The following is a 6,278-nucleotide window of genomic DNA, read 5'->3' on the forward strand; positions in this document are numbered from 1 at the left end:
GGTTTTTCACTGTGGTTTACCAAAATAAAATAAGATAAAATTTTGAAAAAAAAAAAAGAAACATAGTAACCAAAACAGATCCATTCTCATTCTGAGATTCAGTTTATGATGAGTTATGATGAGTTATCACAATGATGCAAATGCTGTGTGCCCTGGGCTTCCTGCCTTCATCAATGGGGTATTTAGGGAAAGGAGGCATGGGGAGTCCCGGAGGGGGGCACAGCCTTCTCAACACAGCCCACTTCTGTGCCAACATCAGTGTTCATCTATATAGGGACTTAAATGTACTTCCAAAGTTGAGTAGTCTGAGGAACAGCACATAGCAGGAGGCCAGAAGAGGAAGAAAATTGATCTGTAGCGAAACCTGACTGGGGAGAAGCTATTTAAGCCCAAAGGCTTGTTTTAGAGATAAAAGGGCACAGATCCATCAGAAGAGATGAAAGTCAAAAAGAACTTTTGTCACCTGGGCCCAACCCCCACAATTCTCTCTTTCCAACTTGTTATAAACTATAGAGACTCCATGGAATCTTGAAACTTGGGACCAATTCTAGGGTACAGCAGAGCTTCCCCAGTGGTGTGGTGGCATCAGTGAGCCATCAATCAGTCACAAGAGAGGCAGGGTACAGACTCCCTCCCCCACCATAAGCAGCCTTTGCTGTTTATTCCAGCGTGCCCTGTAAGCATTACCCTTTTCCTTTAAGGAACAGACTGGGAACAGCCTCGTGCTCTACAGACACCCTTTTAAAACTGTTAATTTTTAAACAAAGGGTTCCGAAAATTATGTAGCTGCCCTTGAGTACAGAACAAAAAAATGGGGGGAAAAAAAGACATTCAAATGTCAAACAGAGCCTTGGAACAATACAGCAGGAGCTCACCTGGGCTGCAGGGCAGAGGCGGCAACAAAATTAAGTAAACAGAAGGTTGAAAAAAATAAAATAAAATGAATACCTTCTGCCAGTTATCCCAAAGTGCTCTTTGCCACAATACAATGTTTCAAGTAAACAATTCAGAGAAAGGTGTGCTGGATACAGAGGAAGCAAACAGGACTCCAAATGGGGGGTGGGGTCAGGTGTGACTATGGGGACCTGCAGAGGAATAGGGTGTGGCCAGTGAGTTTGGCTCATGAGTGGCTGACTGTGCGACACATCTGACTGCACTCAACCAGACCACCTGTTCAACCACTGGACCTCAGGTGGTAGATCATGGGGTAGTTTTTGCTGTTTCAGGGGCAAAATTTCAAAGGTTGTTTTTTTTGTTTGTTTTGTTTTTGGTTTACTGGCAAAATGGGAAAATTCACAGTTTCAGGTTAAGTATAGAGACAACCCAGCATCCACCAAGCACACTGATCCATTCTCAGCTACCTGGTTATGTTCTGGTAGATACCTCCTCCCTCAAATCTGACTATTCAAACGTTGGTCCTCACCAACTGTCTGGGAGGGATCCCTCGGGCTTGAAAACTTAGCAGATTTGTGACTGTAGTTTTCTACACATTTTCGTTTTTGAATCTCTAATGGCCAGTGTGGGGAACAAAGGGGGATGCCAGTCAGGGAAGAAAAGTCTCAGCACAGCTTTCCTGAGAAGAATGACCCAAGGGAACATTTAGCAAGGAGGGTGTAGAAGGGGGAAGTGGCCACTTGCATGAAGTCTTCCATGTAACATTGACCCCACCAGAAAGCCATGCAGCTCCACGCAGGCTACATTAATTTAGGGCTGTGGGAAGGGCACCAGATCCAAAGGGGGCGGAGCTTTGGTTTGTCCATATGTCTTAGTATATAGCTTTCCAAGTTTGGGAAGGATCAATCACAGGAAGGAATGGGGATGAAAGTCCTGAATTCAACAAGCTCCAACTTTCTAGAACTTATATCCATTACCCAAAGGGTTCTCTGCATTTATCCTAAAAGAGACTATCTGGAGAGAAAGTAAAGAATTTTCTTGTTTAAACATTTGACACCTTTCCCCTCTCCCCACTATTTCTAGCCCCTGCTTTCCAAATCTCTGGTCAGAGCTGTCCCCTGGAATATGGATTCTTGCTGGGGAGAAACACGTTTTCCTGAAGTCACTTATCCAAAAGAGATGCTGGGTGATATGTATACAAAAGCAAAAATAAGTACTAATGTACAAAAAGGCTTTGTGAGTTCATTAAAACCACTTGCTTGTGGGACAGCCCTGAGATTCTGCTGAGTCCCATCAAGGGCAATGTTTTACGTCCAAGGCCAGGAGACTCCCAGAGCTCAGCTAAACAGGGTGAAGTAGTGTGTTACTGAGGTACCACCGTGTGAATATGTGAGATCTAAGGACCCTTTCCCTCAAATTTTCTTTGGGCAAGACCCCCTGAAAAATCAAGTAAGAACAAAGCCAACCAGCCCCAAAGACTGGGTACATGCATTCCCCTGCCACCCAGGGAGGGCCTGAACCAGAAGCTGTCCATTAGTGCCCCCTGGTGGGGATTGAATAACAGACAGATCAGGATAAATTCTAGCAAGTCAAAGGTGAACGGCCAAAACTCATGCCCAATTAGCACAAAATAAGTGACAGGTTACCTGACTGGGACAGACAGAACACACATCCCTCTACATACTACCAGTTACTTGGGTCTCTTAAATCCTGAAGGGCTCACAGTCCACTGCTCTCCCACCTCATGAGGTCTTCTCAGCTACACTATAGGCCAAACACACTTCCAGGTGGGAGACTAGATATAAATGAAGGCAAGGCTGCTGCGGTCAGAGACATCCCCACTTCTCCACCAGGACACTCAAGGGCAATTAAGATAGCTAGATGCCAGGTTAGTAAGTCAAAGTGGCTCCCTGTCCTTTTTACCCCACAGGGAAGGCCTGACCTGCTGGGCCATCACTCCATAAAACCATGTTTCTTTGGAACTAAGGAGAAAAAGGGAACCTCCATTCCTGTCCATCTAGGCTGCTGCTTCAGATGGTGCTGCAGGGTGCCTCTCTGGCTGGCGAAGATTCATCCCAAAGCCTTCTGACCTACACAGGAAGTTTGTTTCGAGTTTGGATCTAGCTGCCAAAAGATTTTACTGTCCAATCAGCAGGTAAGAGCATTGGTACAAGCAGGCAACTCCAGCCCATCTGCCTTTTCCCAGCTGAGCCTGGGCCTGGACCCTGAGGGGAGCTGGCCTGCTGACTAGTCTTTTCTGAATGACCACGTTCCCAAAAATCTCTCTCATAGCTGCTGTCCCAGCAGAAATCTGGCTATAACACCCCTAGTGAAAACCTCTCTCCACCTCCACTATTCAGGAAGGCTATTGGTTGGATTCTTAGCAGCATCAAACCTATCAGTAGGTTGGGGAAGGTGGTCTAGGTGAAGCCAATTGCCTGACAAGATCCCCAAACTAGCCTCAAAGGAAGAAAAAACCACAGCCCTTCACGGGCAAGAACAGGTAAGGAGGTAAACATGATAGGGCCGCTGCTTCCCCAAAACTGTAACAGATCATGGTGCTATTTCCTCTTTTGTCTTCCTTAAACACAAGACAGAACAGAATTCCCAAAAAGACAAAATTAAAACTTCAGTTGAACAGGGAACAAAAGCCATTAGAAACTCAGAGCTCCTTTGGCTCTGCTGGCATCCAGGCAGCTGTCCAGTTTCTTTTTTGCCCCTTGGCAATGGAGAAGGTACGAGATGCTCTACGCAATGGTGACGTCAAGCAAGAGGCTGCCTTTGTGCATGGCAGCACGCTTGCTCGCGAGGTGAAGGGTGGAGCTTGCAGGGACACAGATGCAGCAGTACAAGGGCCCTTGGGTGTGTCTTCAGGAGGCGCACGGCCTTCTGTATATACCGTACAATGGTACAATTTCTTGTTTGTGTGGATCCACCAGAGGTTGTCAAACTCACTTGTGTGCAAACCTTTTGCCACCAACCTTGCAGCTGCACTTGATGTTGTTGGGTTGGCCTTGCAGAGCCAGCTCGTCACTCAGGAGCTCCTCTGCTGGCAGCCTCCACTTCTGCATGGCTGTGTGCTCTGGCCCCAAATCGGGCCGTGCATCAAGGCCTCTGTTGTATTTGTGCTGCTGTCATGGTAGCGACACACAGCCTCCCACTTGAATCTCTGGCTGCACAAGCAGTGGTGGAAAAGTGTGTCTTCCAGGCTTCGGTGCACAGCTAGTGCTTCTCTAGGAGATGACAGTCCACAAAGCTTTTCACACTGACAGAGGAGGAGAGGATGAAATACCGAGATGGGAGAGCATGTGCCATAGGAGGCTGCAGAGGTTAAGGTAGTGCTGGTCACAGGTACTCAGGCCCGGCCCTTCCAAGTTGAGATGGTCATGGATGTGGCCCAGGGCCATGTGCAAATCTTTGGATAGTGCCTTCCCTTCCCACAGGCAGCACATTTCAACTCTTAGAGGCTGTGCCTGAAGACAAACCCAGATTCTTAGGTAGAGGAGCATTGGGGTAGACAGTGATGTCATTCTCAAGTGTTTCATCCCATCAGTGGAGGGTCAGCTGCCACTTGGTAATGAACTTAGTTTGACACATGTTGCAAGAGAATAGAAAAATACCATTGTGGGACAGAACATAGGTCCCCTGGGAGTTTTGGTTCTAGAAGCTGGTCTCACAGAACTTGCACTTGCTTAGGAGCAGGTCCACATGGTCATGAGCATGCTGTCAGGTCAACTGAATGTTATGCTCTAGAACTTTCTTCACACCCAGCAGGGCACGGCCTTATCATCTCAGTTATCACTCGGTCTAAAAGTCAGCTCATCACTATCATCACTCAACTCAATCACCTCCTTGGCGATGCCTATCACTCCAGTGGGATCTTCAAACTACAAATCATCATCCCCTGGGCCCTCCAGCTGGAGCTCATCCATCTTCCCAAAGCCTGGATCTTTGGAGTGGTTGCTATTGCTCACACAGGAGTTGGTTCCAGTGGTGACTGTCTATTTGCATTGTCAGGAGTGACTGAACTATTTTTACTGAAGTCTCCATTGCTCTGAACTTTGTATGGCTGGCAGGAGCTGGTGCTGATTTGGGTGGCCATGCTGACGGTGCCTCTGACTGGCTGCGTCATCATACTAGGTGAAGGGAGAAAGAGCATCATCGTCCTCTGCCTTTGGGGGCAGTGGCTGCTGCAGCAAATACAAGCTATGGTTGGAGTCATTAGTGATATTTCTCTATTCTTCTTTATAACTTCCTGCACCATTGCTAGGTAACACATAGTTCCTATTAGGACCAAATTGCTCCCCATCATCCCGGAGTTCTTCAAGGGGTGGTTGCATTCTGCTGAGCTACAAGTATGGGTACCACTGGTTCTGGTCCAGGGTTTCGCTGCAGCAGTGCTCCTTAGGACAGGAAAGTGGAGTGACAGGCCCAGACAGTTACCTCATGGAGGACTCCAGTGTTGATCAGGTCTGTCAAGAGCTCTGATGTGTGGACAAATGTGCTGCCAGAATCTTCTCAAGGTTGACGGGGGTGATAAAGTCCACCACTTAGGTCCTGGCAGCATGAAGCCAAAAATTCAGGAAAAGGTTCTGTAAGTATCCAGCTAGCACAGCTTAGTGGGCCAGGAAGGAGTAGATCCCCACCACAGTGGTGATGTCCCGCATGATCTCCCAGATCCGATACTTCACTGAGTTTCTTCAGCAGGCTGTTGGGGTGGTTACTGCTTTGCAGTTTGATCCTCATGCCCATCTAGGCCCCTAGGGAGCTGCCCTCTTATCAGCACGGTTTATAGAGCTCCATTGGGCCTGAGCACCATCATCGCCACCTCACACAAAAGCCGGCCCGCCCTGCCTGGCCCGACCCGACCAGGAGGGGGCGCCCTTATAGTGAATATTTCTTAAGTGGTAACGGAGACCTCAAGGTCCTCTGCAAATACTATCTGTCAACTCTTCTCCCTACCCCACTCATCTCTGGCCCGGATACTTGTAGGAGCTTCCTAACACATCTCCCAGCTGTCTCTCTCATTCTACTCCAAACGTATTTCTCTGTGGCTGCCACAGCGATCTTTTTTAAAAAAAATAAAGTAATATGACTTATTCAGTTACGCCTATTGTTATCCTCTCTCATCACTTACAATCAAAATTCTTTTTACATGTTCTACAGGGTCTTCTATGATCTGAGCTTTATTTATTCTCACAGTGGCCTCTTTGCCCATTCTTTCCTTTTGTTTAATATACACTCATCACACTGGTCATTTTCAATTCTTTTCAGCTTAGAGAATTTCACCACGGAGGTCCTAAGACTTGGAGTTGTTCTCTCCCCAGCGTTTCACAAAGCATTAAAAACTAAAAACAAAACAAAACGAACAAAACACTTCATCT

General features: G+C 47.2%; 1 pseudogene; it reads right to left on the minus strand.

Annotated features, from left to right (window-relative positions):
- Positions 1 to 3,556: 3,556 nt before the first annotated feature.
- Positions 3,557 to 5,646, minus strand: LOC144234624 (zinc finger and BTB domain-containing protein 39-like; annotated as a pseudogene).
- Between the last annotated feature and the right edge of the window lie 632 nt (positions 5,647 to 6,278).

This window comes from Crocuta crocuta, unplaced genomic scaffold (assembly GCF_008692635.1).
Source record: "Crocuta crocuta isolate KB4526 unplaced genomic scaffold, BGI_CrCroc_1.0 scaffold115, whole genome shotgun sequence".
Taxonomy (NCBI): domain Eukaryota; kingdom Metazoa; phylum Chordata; class Mammalia; order Carnivora; family Hyaenidae; genus Crocuta; species Crocuta crocuta.